The sequence below is a fragment of the Schistocerca gregaria genome, chromosome 2 (genome assembly GCF_023897955.1).
Source record: "Schistocerca gregaria isolate iqSchGreg1 chromosome 2, iqSchGreg1.2, whole genome shotgun sequence".
Classification (NCBI taxonomy): domain Eukaryota; kingdom Metazoa; phylum Arthropoda; class Insecta; order Orthoptera; family Acrididae; genus Schistocerca; species Schistocerca gregaria.
The window spans coordinates 264,744,399-264,758,489 of NC_064921.1; positions in this window are offsets into that span (position 1 = coordinate 264,744,399).

Below are 14,091 nucleotides of genomic sequence, written 5' to 3' on the forward strand. Positions count from 1 at the left end.
ACTAAGGGAGAAACAGCTCAGTTCACTTGTCAACATGCCGGAGGCTGTGTTCAGTAGCACATCGAACAGCATCTCGGCAGACTTTAATGCGGGCAGTACCATCAGTGATGCAGTGAAAAGTTCTTCACATACATGCACCTTTGTAGCAAACACAAACCCCTTTAATGAGCCCCACAAACAGAAGTCGAATGGGGTTGGGTTGGGTGATATGGCAGGCTAGTTAATGCATCCACCATCCCCAATCCATTTTTGAGGAAATATGTTTTTCAGATTCTGGGATACTTGTCTAGTTCAATGAACTGGTGACCCCATCTTGTTGTAGATACATCTGCCATCGTTGCTCTAATGTCATGTCTTACTGAAATACAGGTAAGTCTTCTATCAGGAAACATGTGTACGCTGCAGCTGTCATGGGATTTTCTGGGATCACAAGCCCTATCACTAGGTCATCTCAATCATACCACATCAAACGTTCACTGAGAACCTAACTTGCAATATTGTTCCCCTAGTGTCTTATGGATTTTCCATTGCCCATGCATGAGAATTGCAGTTGTTCATAATACCACTGTGTGTAGACGTAGCCTCACCTGTAAATAAAATGTATTGCATGATGGCTCTGTGCACGGCTAACCACTCATAAAATTGTTGTATGCTTACTGAGTCACCTGGATGCAGATGCTGCACAGGGTGCACATGAAATGGGCACAAGTAGTCGGAATTTAACGTATGCCACACTCTCGTTTTTGGAATATCGAGCTGACGGCTAATGCGCCATCTTCCAGTTGTGGGGCTCCGTTGCTCCAGTTCAATAATCTCGCCCCTTTCCTGACATTCTGATTTTACATGTACACTGGGTAGTGTTCCCAACTCACGTAATGTTTGAAAAACTGTGGGAAACACCCTGGCATAGGGGTTTCGTCGATCGGGGAAACGTCTCTGGTATTCTGTCACAGCCGTACAGGCACTGCTATTACAGTACTCACACACAAACAATATGAGTGCGTATTCTGCATGGATGAACGTATGTGTCATGTGGTATTCACGGATTCAATGGACTTGCTCAATCAAACAACACTCACGCACGACACACACACAGAGTACGTTTGCAGCTGTTGTCTTAGTGCTACGTTACAGTGCTGCTATCTGTTGGAGAACCCACACACTTCTTGTAGGATGGATCTGTCATATTCACCATCATTATTCTGTCCACCACAGCATTACGGTAATTAATATTGACATTTGTCTTCGTATCCATTCATGGATGGGTGTAGGTTTAATTTCACTCCGGTTCCGTAACGATCGAAAATCGACGCATGTTCATAGGACTTTTTTGGTTTATTTTCACATTTAGAGTCACACTCGACCCCTTACCCCACCCCTTGTGTGCGTGGCGGGGGCAACTTTAAAATCTTTAATGGGAACCCCAGTTTCTTTTTTGCAGATTACGATTCTACGGTAAACTCTACATACGTTTTGTCTGAAGCATTTTCTTCTTTTCGCTACAGATGACGCTGTAATCGGAGGAACAGGAATGGGTACACAATCGTAATTTACGACATGCTACTTAATGGCCCTTACATATCCGACGATTAATGAGATCCTACCTCCATGCTGCGCGGGCAGAATTTCATAACTTCTAATTGGAACGTCATTCACAACGTTGTATTCTTCCTACATACTGAACAGGAGACTATTCGAAACGCCATCGTGGTCGTGTAGCGAACTAAGAAGTATCGTAATAGGCAGTACAGATTACACTGCGACTGGAGCTCCCTTATCGTGTGGACGTAGAACAGATAGCGACTGTAAACATTAAAATACTTGCGCAACGTTTATTGCCTGGACACCTCCCATCATTTGGAGAACAGACGTACGAGTATAAGTGGACGATGAATTTTGCAACCACAGAAGAAAAAACTGAAATGATCATGATTTACGAGAAATGTAGGAGAAATGTTGAGGCTGCAGTTCCGTTGTAAGCCGAGTGTTTCCCAGAGAAAGCTCGCTCTAGTTCGTTCTTTTACAAGCTTGTGAACGCCTTTATGTCTGATGGCAGCGTAAGACTAGCAAAAGGAAACGGAGCAAATGTGCTACAGGAGAAGCTAATGAAATAACTGTACTAACAAACCCATTGATTGATAAGCGCCCAGCAATTACACCATGATTCCAGCGTGCCCATAGGTAGTATTGTTACAATACTGCAGCGTCATGATCCATTCCACGTGTCACTGCATCAAGAACTTCATGGTGCCGATTTCCATAACTGGGTAGTGTTTAGTGAATGGGCACGTTAACAAATGCAAACGATCGCCACGTTCTTCATCGAGGTACTATTTTGCGATGACTCTATATTCACAAACCATGGTAGCGTTTACCGGCAAGACATACATTACAGGAATGTAAACAATCTCTATTGGTTACGTCAAATTGACCATCAACGTCCTTGGTCGGTTAAAGTACGGTGTGGCATCACGAGGAAGAAACTCATTGGTCCGTGTTGAATGGATGCAAATATCGAACGTTATTGGAACAGGAACTACCGGTACTAGTGCAGGAGTCGTCCTGGACGTTCGGCAACGTATGTGGTTTCAGCATGACGGTCGCTTAGCGCATTACGCAATTGAAGCACGGGGGGTATTCGACCGTATATACATTGGTCGGTGGATCGGCAGAGGTGGCCCTATAAAGTGGCCTGCTGGGTCGCCAGATTTCTGTATGTGGGGATATGTAAAAGATAAGGTGTGCCAGCAAGTGCCAACAGCCCGTGAACACATAGTCGATCGCATCAGAAACACCTGTGCTGACAGTCCCAAAAATACGCTTCTGTTCTGTGTGCGGTCATTTGAAAAGAGGATCGTTAAGTGGATTGAAGTTGGCGGTACTACCTTTGCAAACCTGCTCTAATTGGCAAAGCAGAGTCGCATTCACCTAAAGCCACGGCCGCAGTTCCCTGTTCGATATGTCCGAGGAATACAACGTTTTGAATGTGGTTTCCAATTAGAAGTTATGAAATACTAGCCTCTCCTATTCCCGCAGCCTGGACGTGGGATCCGACGTGCCATTGGATATTCAAAGGCCATTGAGTAGCATGTCGTAAATTATGATTGTGTACCCTTTGAATTCCTCCGATTACAGTGCCGTCTGGGGTGAAAGGAAGAAAATGCTCCAGATAAAACGTATGTAAGATTTTGACGTAGGGGTTGCCTTTGAAGATTTCTAAATTGCCCTCGGTGGGGGATGAGTGTGGTGTCATTGAATGTTCTTCTTCGAGACAAACAAATTAAAATTATAACTTTTTTTTTTGACCCGATGTGTAGTTTTCGAGATATTTAATGTCTTCGGTTAAAATGAACACCATACATGTGCGCGTGTGTTTGTGTGTGTGTTTGTGTGTGTGTGTGTGTATATATGTGTGTGTGTGTGTGTGTGTGTGTGTGTGTGTGTGTGTGTGTGTGTGTGTGAGAGAGAGAGAGAGAGAGAGAGAGAGAGAGAGAGAGAGAGAGAGAGAAAGAAAAAACATAATCTAGCATAAATGACTGAACTTAGCGCAGAGCTGGCTGGTTCCACATCACAGCAAGAGGTCAAATTATGAAGCACAGATCATAAAAATAACTAACATCACCCTGTAGCACTACTTTTCCTCAACAGTAGCTCTCGGTACCAGTATTATTTTTCGTATTTTGGTCAGGTCAATATTAACTCAGCTACTTTTCTGAAAATTTTCATATAATTTTATACACAATATGTTGTATTTCAAGCTGAAATTGACGAAAAGAAATTACTTTATTTGCGGTGTAACTGGACCCTTGCAAGTAGACCGGCTCCTCTCTCGGATTGGTTCTGAGGTGATGTTTACACAACGTGATGGTTGCGTTAGTCCAGACCTACTTCCAAATACGGCGGTCAAATATATTCCGGTTAGAGCTTACAATCTTCCACCCGAAGTGGACGACTTTTTTCTTAAGGAGCTATTGCTTCCTTATGGAGTTGTTCGGCACATCTGGTTCGTCTGCTTAACATCGCTTGCAGTGTTAGAGTGGTATCCTAACCATAGAAATCTGTGTTCAAAGTGATATTCCTTCACTCCTGAATGTTTGTGGTTACCGGATTCACGTTATGTATGCAGGGCAAGAAGGAACCCGCTTCCTTTGTAACGAAAGTAGCCGTCTCAGATCCAACTGTCTGCGTCGTGTTCCGGTGTTAAAGTCGTCCAATGAAAAACGTCGTCCGTTGATATTAGCTGAATTAATGTCTTCGCAACCTGGTGACAGTACTTCTCCATCATTAGACGACGTTTGGGAGACATTGCACTCCCCCCCCTCCCTCCCCCCCCCCCCCCCCCTGTTCACTCCGCGTGACTTTCCGCCGTTTCGGGCACGATAAGATTCGGCCTCGGCCCCTGTTGCCTTTAAGGCGCAGGCACCGGTGACACAATTTAGGCGGCCGCTGTGGCCGAGCGGTCCTAGGCACTTCAGTCCGGAACGGTGCTGCTACTACGGTCGCAGGTTCGAATCCTGTCTTGGGCATGGATGTGTGTGATGTCCTTAGGTTAGTTGGGTTTAAGTAGTTCTAAGTCTAGGGGACTGATGACCTCAGATGTTAAGTCCTATAGCGCTCAGAGCCATTTGGCACAAAGAACGTGCTGGTGGAGTGAGCTTCTTCCAGTGGTGATGCTTTGAATACTGACGTTAGTACGGTCCTTGTTTCGTCAGTGATGACGAGGCTGGTTCTGTTAATGTTGAAATGGATGTTGCATGTGCGGCCTCACATGAACGTTTCTTTCGGTGGGTTCCGACGCTTTATCGGAGACATCATCTGCTGTTCTGCCTTTACAGTATTCTACTGAAATGCCTTCCCTTCCTCAATCTGATATGATGGAGCAACAGGTTACTACACGTTCTCTTCTGGGTAGTCAGACGATGAGACAGCTTCAGACGCTGCACTGCTTCTCTCTTCTTTATCTGATGATGATGTTCAACGCTCCCGGTTGTGTTTCTCTAATTCTGTTGAGCGGAGTGGGGACGCTTCCCACCCCACAGTGGACCTTGAAGAGCCCGCTACCCTTCCACGTCAAGATATTATGTTGCTATGGAGTGGTGTGAAACAACGTTTTCTACCTGAGCGTGCAACGCCGCGACGACAAAAATAAATAAAGGAATCAGCACCTTCCGGTGGAGAGGATTCAAATCCTGTACCTTCGTCTCCGTCATCTGCCGGTGCTCTAGGGAGAGGGACGTAATACGTACATTTTTTTTTCTAGCTCTACTTTCATGCCTTAATGTGTTAACTAATGCAAGCGTATATGTTTCTTCATTACGGCTTGCTGTGATGCGACGTTTTATTTATGATTCCCAAGTTGATGTTGTGTGTTTGTAAGAAGTGTTGTTTGATGTGTTTTGGATGTTTGTAATGTTGCGCCAGATAATTCTGTGGGCATGGTCGTGCTTTATAGCGGTCGTATTCCGTTGACAGATTTTGAAATGCTGGACGACCGTCAGACTGTAGGGTGTCGTTTTTACGATCTCGCCTTCATTTTTTTTTTTCATTTACTTACTTCGTCAAAATCCGTGAAAACTTTTGACGGGGGTATAGCTCAAGTGCGTCTTACCTCCTATGGATCAGACTCGCAACTATAACTTTGTCGTGAACTTAAAGATATAATGACGTTATTGTGTCTACAGGATCCTTGTATCTGCAGATAGCTGGCCGCGGTGGTCTCGCGGTTCTAGGCGCGCAGTCCGGAACCGTGCGACTGCTACGGTCGCAGGTTCAAATCCTGCCTCGGGTATGGATGTGTATGATGTCCTTAGGTTAGTTAGGTTTAAGTAGTTCTACGTTCTAGGGGACTAATGACCACAGCAGTTGAGTTCCATAGTGCTCAGAGCAGTATTTTTTTTTTTTTTTTTATCTGCAGATATCCCACATCAGTGCGTTTTACTTAGTCTAAAACTACTTCTAGAAATCGACTGGACCGTTATTATTTGTCTGCTTCCCTATGTAGCCCACTTTTTTCAATTGATGTAATGCCTGCCCCCTTCATTGACCACTGCCCTATTTCAGTGACGTTTAACCAAGCCCTGCGCCGGGTACATCTTTCTCGCCCTATTTCGAAGCAAAATATTTTACATCTGGCGGACGCACTCTGGATTATATCAGTGCTGCCATGTAGGGGCGGGCAAACTGTTCCCAAGTGCGTTATGCCTCAGTTATAGAATGGTGGGTTGCCATTGCCAAAACTCGACTTCGCACTACACTCATGCCTTTAGCGCCAGGTAAAGCGGCTGAAATGGAGAGGACTGGAGATTTTATTATGCTGTCCTTCTTGATCTTTATGACAATGCTCGAGACGTCCTTTAAGAATTACGGAAGTCCACGGCGTGAAGGCGAAACACCTGCAACTCAAAAGATTACAATTAGATGGTCTTCTTTTGTGATTCGAGCCACGTTCGATTTCCAGAATGAGTTGGCTTCTCTGTATAACGAGTTGGCGTTTCTGTATATTTCGGCTTCCAACGTGATCTTAAAAGACGTGTCTCACTACCATTCTTTCTATAGACTGCCGTGAGTGGTCCTTTCAACCAGATATAAAATTTGAATTTTCCCCGTAATTTCCCGATCTTTAAACTGGAGTGGATTCAAGCTATATACCGTCTGCTGATTTTATTTCAACCTTGATAGTGTTGTTACGCCAGCTCTCCATAATGAGATTTTGGCTAGTTTTCACAGTGACGAGATATCTGATATTGTAGTTCGCTTCCCTTATCGCAACTCGCCATGTTTGGATGGCCTTCCCAAAGAATTCCATGTTCGGTTTTGACCTCTGATAGAAGGTACGATAACATCTATGGTGAATGAAGTGATGCAGGGTGTACACATCCCGCCCTCCTTTAAATTGTTTTAATTCGCAAAGAGATGGGACTTCTGTGCGTGGATCAAGTCCGACCGATAACGCTACTCAATTTTGATTATAAACTGAAGAGCCAAAGAAACTGGTACACCTGCCTATATCTTGTAGGGCCCCCTCGAGCATGCAGAAGTGCCGCAACACGACGCCGCATAGACTCGACTAACATCTGAAGTAGTGCTGGAGGCAACTGACACCGTAATTCCTGCAGGGCTGTCTATAAATCCGTAAGAAAACGAGGGGGTTGAGATCTCTTCTGAACAGCACCTTGCAAGGCATCCCAGATATGTTCAATAATGTTTCTGTCTGGGGAGATGGCGACCAACGGAAGTGTTTAAACTCGGAAGAGTGTTCCTGGAGCCACTCTGTAGCAATTCTGGACCTGTGAGGTGTCGCATTGTCCTGCTGGAATTGACCAAGTCCGTCGGAATGCACAATAGAATGAATGGATGCAGGTGATCAGACAGGTTGCTTACGTACTTGTCACCCATCGGAGTTGTATCTAGATGTATCACGGGCCCATATCAGTCGAAATGCACGCATTCCACGCCATTACAGAGCCTCCACCAACTTGAACAGTCCCCTGCTGAAATGGCTCTGAGCACTATGCGACTTAACTTCTGAGGTCATCAGTCGCCTAGAACTTAGAACTAATTAAACCTAACTAACCTAAGGACATCACACACACCCATGCCCGAGGCAGGATTCGAACCTGAGACCGTAGCAGTCGCACGGTTCCGGACTGCGCGCCTAGAACCGCGAGACCACCGCGGCCGGCAATGATGTTTCAGTGAATGGTTTCGCACGCTAGACTTGTTGATAGACCAGCGTTGAAATTTGTAGCAGGTTGCAGAAGGGTTGCACTTCTGTCACGTTGAACGATTCTCTTCAGTCGTCGTTGGTCCTGTTCTTGCAGGATCTTTTACCGGCCGCAGCGATGTCGGAGATTTGATGTTTTACCGAATTCCTGATATTCATGGTACACTCGTGAAATGGTAGTACGAGAAAATCCCCAGTCCATCGCTACCTCGGAGATTGTGTGTCCCATTGCTCGTGCGCCGACTATAACACAACGCACAAACTCACTTAAATCTTGATAACCTGCCATTGTAGCAGCAGTAATCGATCTAACAACTGCGCCAGGCACTTGTTTTATATCGGCGTTGCCGACCTCAGTTCCGTATTCTGCCTGTTTACGTATCTTTCTATTTGAATATGCATGCCTATACCAGGTTCTCTGGTGCTTCAGTGTAAAATCGAAGCGCAGACGATGAATAGCCGCTTGCTGGTTCCGCTTGCTGACATTGTCACGCGTTATCAGAGTTATCCCCGGGTCGTACTCTCCTGACTACCGCTACTATGTGTTGTGATCGTATCTCGATTGCTTCCACTGTTACTGTGTCGGGAGCTTTATTTTTTATTGAGTTGAATTATGCGTTTTACCAAGATAGTCGTGATTTTCTGTTGCGAGTGTTGGCGGATTTTGGTTTTTAAGATGCCGCACTATGGATATTCACCTCTCTAGTTACTGGTATTCAGGCGTCTACTGACATGAATGGTCGTTTTAATCCACCATAGAAGTGTATCAAGGTGTCGTGCGTGGGAGCCCCCTTTCTATGTCGTTATTCGCGCTACTTCTGGATTGACTAGTCGTTATTGGGAGAAACGTTCATCGTTCGCGTATATGCCGATGACGTTGTGGTAATTGTTCGTTCTCATGACGACATAGTGGTAGTCAGAGACGCGTTAGATGCCTTTTGTAGTCTTACAGGAGCAGAGATTAACGACAGGAAGTGTCGGTTACTCAGTCTTCCGGTATTTGACACGGTTGAGATTCCACGGGCTGTGGCGGTAGCTCGCCATCGATCATTGTGTCTTATAATTGATCATTGTCCGATGCAGGTGACTAAAGCCTAGTTTACACGACGGCATTAGGTTGCAGGCAACTGCGCTACCGGCCACAGCGCATGCACGACGCTCGTTTGCGCAACTCGTCGGTGAAACTAAACAGTTTCGGCGTGTTTCAACTTTGGCGAGACTAGTTGCATGAATTTTGAGGTTATATGTGTTCGTAGAATGTCAACAAACTGAAATATGAAGTGGGGAACGGAGAATAATATTCGCGTTTTGGATATCTATGCTTTGCATAGGTGTTTGTGGGATTTCAGTGATGCTGATTACAAAAGTAAGCAACATATTGCTTATCCTGAGACCGTCATGTGCGATCAGAACGTAGATAGTTTGACAATATCTGAGCTGCAGGGCAAAATTTATTGAATTAGGAGCATATAGACAATTTAAAACATCGCAGCAGTGCTCCCCATAATATATGTTTGAATTTTGATACATTGCCATCTTCAAGAGAGTAGTTTGCAACCCATTTTTTTTCTTAATGTGACCTGCTTCGAATAATTACTGCTATTAATGTTAGTAATTATTACTGTTAATAATTGTTGGTGTTAATGAAAAAGTATCATCGCCAACTGAAACAGCATCTTATAGCATGCCGAGTGTTGTCGATTTTAATGCATGCAATGTGATATGTAATTTCAGTTCTGGTGACAGTGCTTCATGCATTACAATATCTTTATTCCTTATTGCATAATTAACTCTGTTTAGAAGAAACGTTAACAGTTCTGGTGACATTCTATGATAATTAAGAGAACTTCTTGGGTCTTCCGTTACAAATTATTTCAGCAAGGATGCTGAGTAACCGAGCTGACGTCTTTTCTTCATCCAGTCAAGAATCGAAACAAGTTTCTTATATTTTTCTTATGCAGCGATTCCACGCAACAAGCTTTAACTCCATCACACTGGCACTACGTGCAGCTGCCAAAACTTTCATTTCAGACCCGACTCAGGAACCCACAAAACGACGAAACTGAAGCATATACTGGTTTCGCCGTGTCTACAGTCAAATATGAGACCATTTGCGTGCAACTCATTCCACGCAACGAGTGGCGCAACCGACTGTCGTCATGTAAACTAGGCTTAAGTTAAACTAGAAGTCTGTCGCTGACAGGATTCAGAGAAAGATCCTTGAACACGAGCGTTGCTCCCTCTCCTTACTTCATGAGGTTCGGGCCCTGGAAACTTGTGTGTTGAGCAAAGCCGTTTTCCTTGCCCAAATTTTTCCCCTTCATGCGATGATGTCTCGAAAGCTACAACGATTATCGGGAAAATTTATGTGGCGAAACGCTGTTTTTCGTGTGCGCTATGAGGTTATGGCGAGGCCCCGGCTGATAGGAGGTTTGGGCGTTCCTGATGGTTGGGCCAGAGCTTCTGCTTTATTTCTTGGACTCACTATCTTTGCGTCCTCCTAATCACATACAGCTTTCCATTTTTGCCAGTGTCCGACCTGCGGGCTTAACCCCTCCGATAGATGTTGGCTGAATAAATAATAAATTAAGATATATTCGTGAATCTTTTCTTGATGCCAGTTATTTTGCGGTTGATATTCTTTCCAAGTCGCATCTCTCTGTAAAAATGCTTTTATGTCGCTGGACGTTTTCAAATCGCTCTTCTTCTGTAGACGTCCTTTCGCCAGAGACGGAGTAGAAAGTTGTTTGGTCCAGTGTCAGCCTACCTATTTTTTTCCGATGGAAATGGCGTTCTCTTGGTACCAAGTCGTTCCTAAGCTTCTCCCCACCAACGTTCGGCTTTTTTTGCATTGGCCTCAGTGAGACAGACCGATGCAGTCGTTACCAAGAAATGGATATGGTGTATCATCGGTCGGTCGCCTGTGGACACAAACATTAAGAGTTGGCTTCGCCAACAATTGGCCTCTCTTGCCAGGACGACGGAAGCGGCAATCTGTACTGAGATTCTCCTGCGTCCAGATTCAACCTTCTTTCCGAGAACGACGAGCAATACGGTTGCGTGGCTTGTTCGACATTATGTGGTGGGGAGCGGCTATGACCTGGAGCCTTGTGCCTTTCAGCAATTTATGGTTACGGCCCAATGAACGTGACAAAGAATATCACGCTATCGTGAGATTTCTGGGAATATGTATGATCAGGCACTTAATCGTCAAAATGTTGAATGACATGTAGAATCCCTTTTCTGTTCGAATGTTTTTTTCTTGTTACCTCACTCTTGGTAAACTATACAAAAAGAAAAAAAAAAAAAATGAGATGTTGAGTTAACGGTTCTATCGGTATTTTCGTCATGGTCTATTTTCAGGTGTGTTATTAGAAAATTTATTTCCTTTTTGTGGTCTTGTTTTTCTGGTTTTGTTTATTTAATTAATAAAAAATAAACGAAAACAGTTTGTTCGTTGTGATACTTGTCTGGCTTAGTTGCGAATATGATTAGATTTAAGAGGAATTATTTATTAGACATATTTTGATGTTTCCGAGTATAACATCAGGTACGGTTATTGGAAGCAATTATTATTTCCGAGAATCATGGGTGCCATTATGAACGGTAGTATACTTTGGAAAAGTAGCTGAGCCTGTAAGTGTATTTCTAGTTTACTTTTTTGTATGATAGTTTTGACTCTTTCGTTTAGTAGCATGGTTCTTTTATCAGTTACATGAACTGTATTTTGACAAAATTAATGTGTATTTCTTACTTTCGATAGTTGCTGGAGTTTTTAGCAGATACCGGTAGTTATAGATCTCGGTTATGACAAGTTTTAGTACCCAACAGTTCATCTACAGTATTTATAAATTCATAATGAAATTATTCGTCGGATAGATGTCATTTTTGAGAATTTAAAACCATTTGTTTACCAAGGATACGTTTAATTCTCTAGTGACAATTCCATTGAGTATTATTAAGCGTAAAGAATTCTGAATGCTCGATTCTAACAAAAAAGGATAACGAGAAATGACAGATAGAGTCCTTACTTAACTCCATGTCAGAAAGCACAAATTGTTCTACTACATACTGGAATTTGTGAAGTATATCAGGCGCTCTTGTCCATGTTATTTATTAAATTATTTATTTTTATCTGCTGTGCTTGCTGCGTCTTTTCGTAGTTGAGTGGAATGTAATTGTTGTTCGATAATAGCATCATTAATATCAAAGTACAGTACAACATTAAAACGTATTAAACGAAAGTCGAACTTAAAAATTTCGTTCAATAGACAGGACACGCTGGCAGTGTACAACTCGAGGGTTTATTTAATTTCATGCTTTTATTTTGGCATTTAATTAATATGCCGCAATATTATAATTTGTGTTATATGTTGTAACACCCCACCTGTTGCTTGTCTGGATTTTACTTGTATTCGCTCCCGTCAAACAACTTACAGAGAAATTGGGAGTTGAAATGTACACAAAAATGGATAACGCTAGATTTAACTGTCGCCCTGTCACCCCTAATTAATCTGCAGTGGCAGTGTTGACGGTAAATCACACCTATTTTTAATTCCAAACATGAACCAGAACGAACATTTAGGGGGTTCAATGATTTCAGACAATTACACAGAAATAAAATAAAGCAAAGGGTGTATTCAGGATCAAATTACTGAAAGTCAAAGCTATACCGAATCAATAAATTTATTATCAACTTCATACCAATGCTGAATAACAACACAAATGAACCATTTACAAATTACCCTCCTAGATGGGATTGGCAGTGAACTGTGTCAAAATCGGTACAAAACGCGCTCTCTTATAAATTGGGTGACTGACTGACATCGTCACAAAACGAAAAATAAGAAGAATCACTACATCCCAAAGTATCGTGGAAGCTCAGTGGAAACAGCAATTGCAGTTGATCCAGCTATTTAACGCTACTCCTAACGCAGGCCGAAGCGGGAGCGATCTCACCGTACTGCTGCTGCTGTGGCTGCGGTCTCCGGCGGGCGACGGCGCGGCCGTGGAATCAGGGTGCGACGCCTCGGAAATTACACTCCTACAATACTTGGACAACAGACTGCTGCCCGTAAACTTCTCAAATTGCGACAGTCTTCCCATCAGCAATGAGCTGACATAGCTCACGTCCCCTCAGAAGGAAAGCCCATGACGGAAGACGTAGACAGAGAGTCGAGCAAGATCGCTCTTCGCCTCTGTTTTCCCCACCAAAACTTTACCGAGCGAATCACATCCCTAGAAAAGCTCAAAATACCCAGTTTCCCAGTGCCGACCAATGTATGGCCTGGGAATCGAACTACACTAGTGCCCATTAAAATTGCTACACCTAGAAGAAATGAAAATGATAAACGGGTATTCATTGGACAAATATGTTATACTAGATCTGACATGTGATTACATTTTCACGCAATTTGTGTGCATAGATCCTGAGAAATCAGTACCCAGAACAACCACCTCTGGCCGTTATAACGACCTTGATACGCCTGGGCATTGAGTCAAACAGGGCTTGGATGGCCTGTACAGGTACAGCTGCCCATGCAGCTTCAACACGACACCATATTTCATCAAGAATTGTGACTGGCGTATTGTGACCTGCCAGTTGCTCGGCTACCATTAACCAGACATTTTCAGTTGGTGAGAGATCTGGAGAATGTGCTGGCCAGGGCAGCAGTTGAACATTTTCTGTATCCAGAAAGGCACTACCGGACCTACAACATTCGGTCGTGCATTATCCTGCTGAAATTAGGGTTACGCCGGGATCGAATGAAGGGTAGAGACACGGGTCGGAACACATCTGAAATGTAACGTCCACTGTTAAAGTGCCGTCAGTGCGAACAAGAGGTGACAGAGACGTGTAACCAATGGCACCCCATACCATCACGCCGGGTGATAACCAGTATGGCGATGACGAATACACGCTTCCAATGTGCGTTGACCGCGATGTCGCCAAAAAAGGATGCGACCATGATGATGCTGTAAACAGAACCTAGATTCATCCGGAAAAATGACGTTTTGCCATTCTTGCACCCTTGCCTCGCATATAATGCATTGATACAAAATCTGCTAATTACAAAATCGCGTAATTCTCCCTGTATTACATAGCCAGTGTGCTGATGCGTTTCCACAGACATTTCATACGCCGTAATCGAGAATATTACTCCAACAAAGAGCAACTAATTATCTACAAAGTGATTGCGCCGCTGTCGCTTTTCTTGACCTAAAGTGCTCGCAAAGTGATTATAGTCACATGTAAGGGGCAAGACCGTTGCCACCTTGTTGTTGTTGTTGTGGTCTTCAGTCCAGAGACTGGTTTGATGCAGCTCTCTATGCTACTCTATCCTGTGCAAGCTTCTTCATCTACCAGT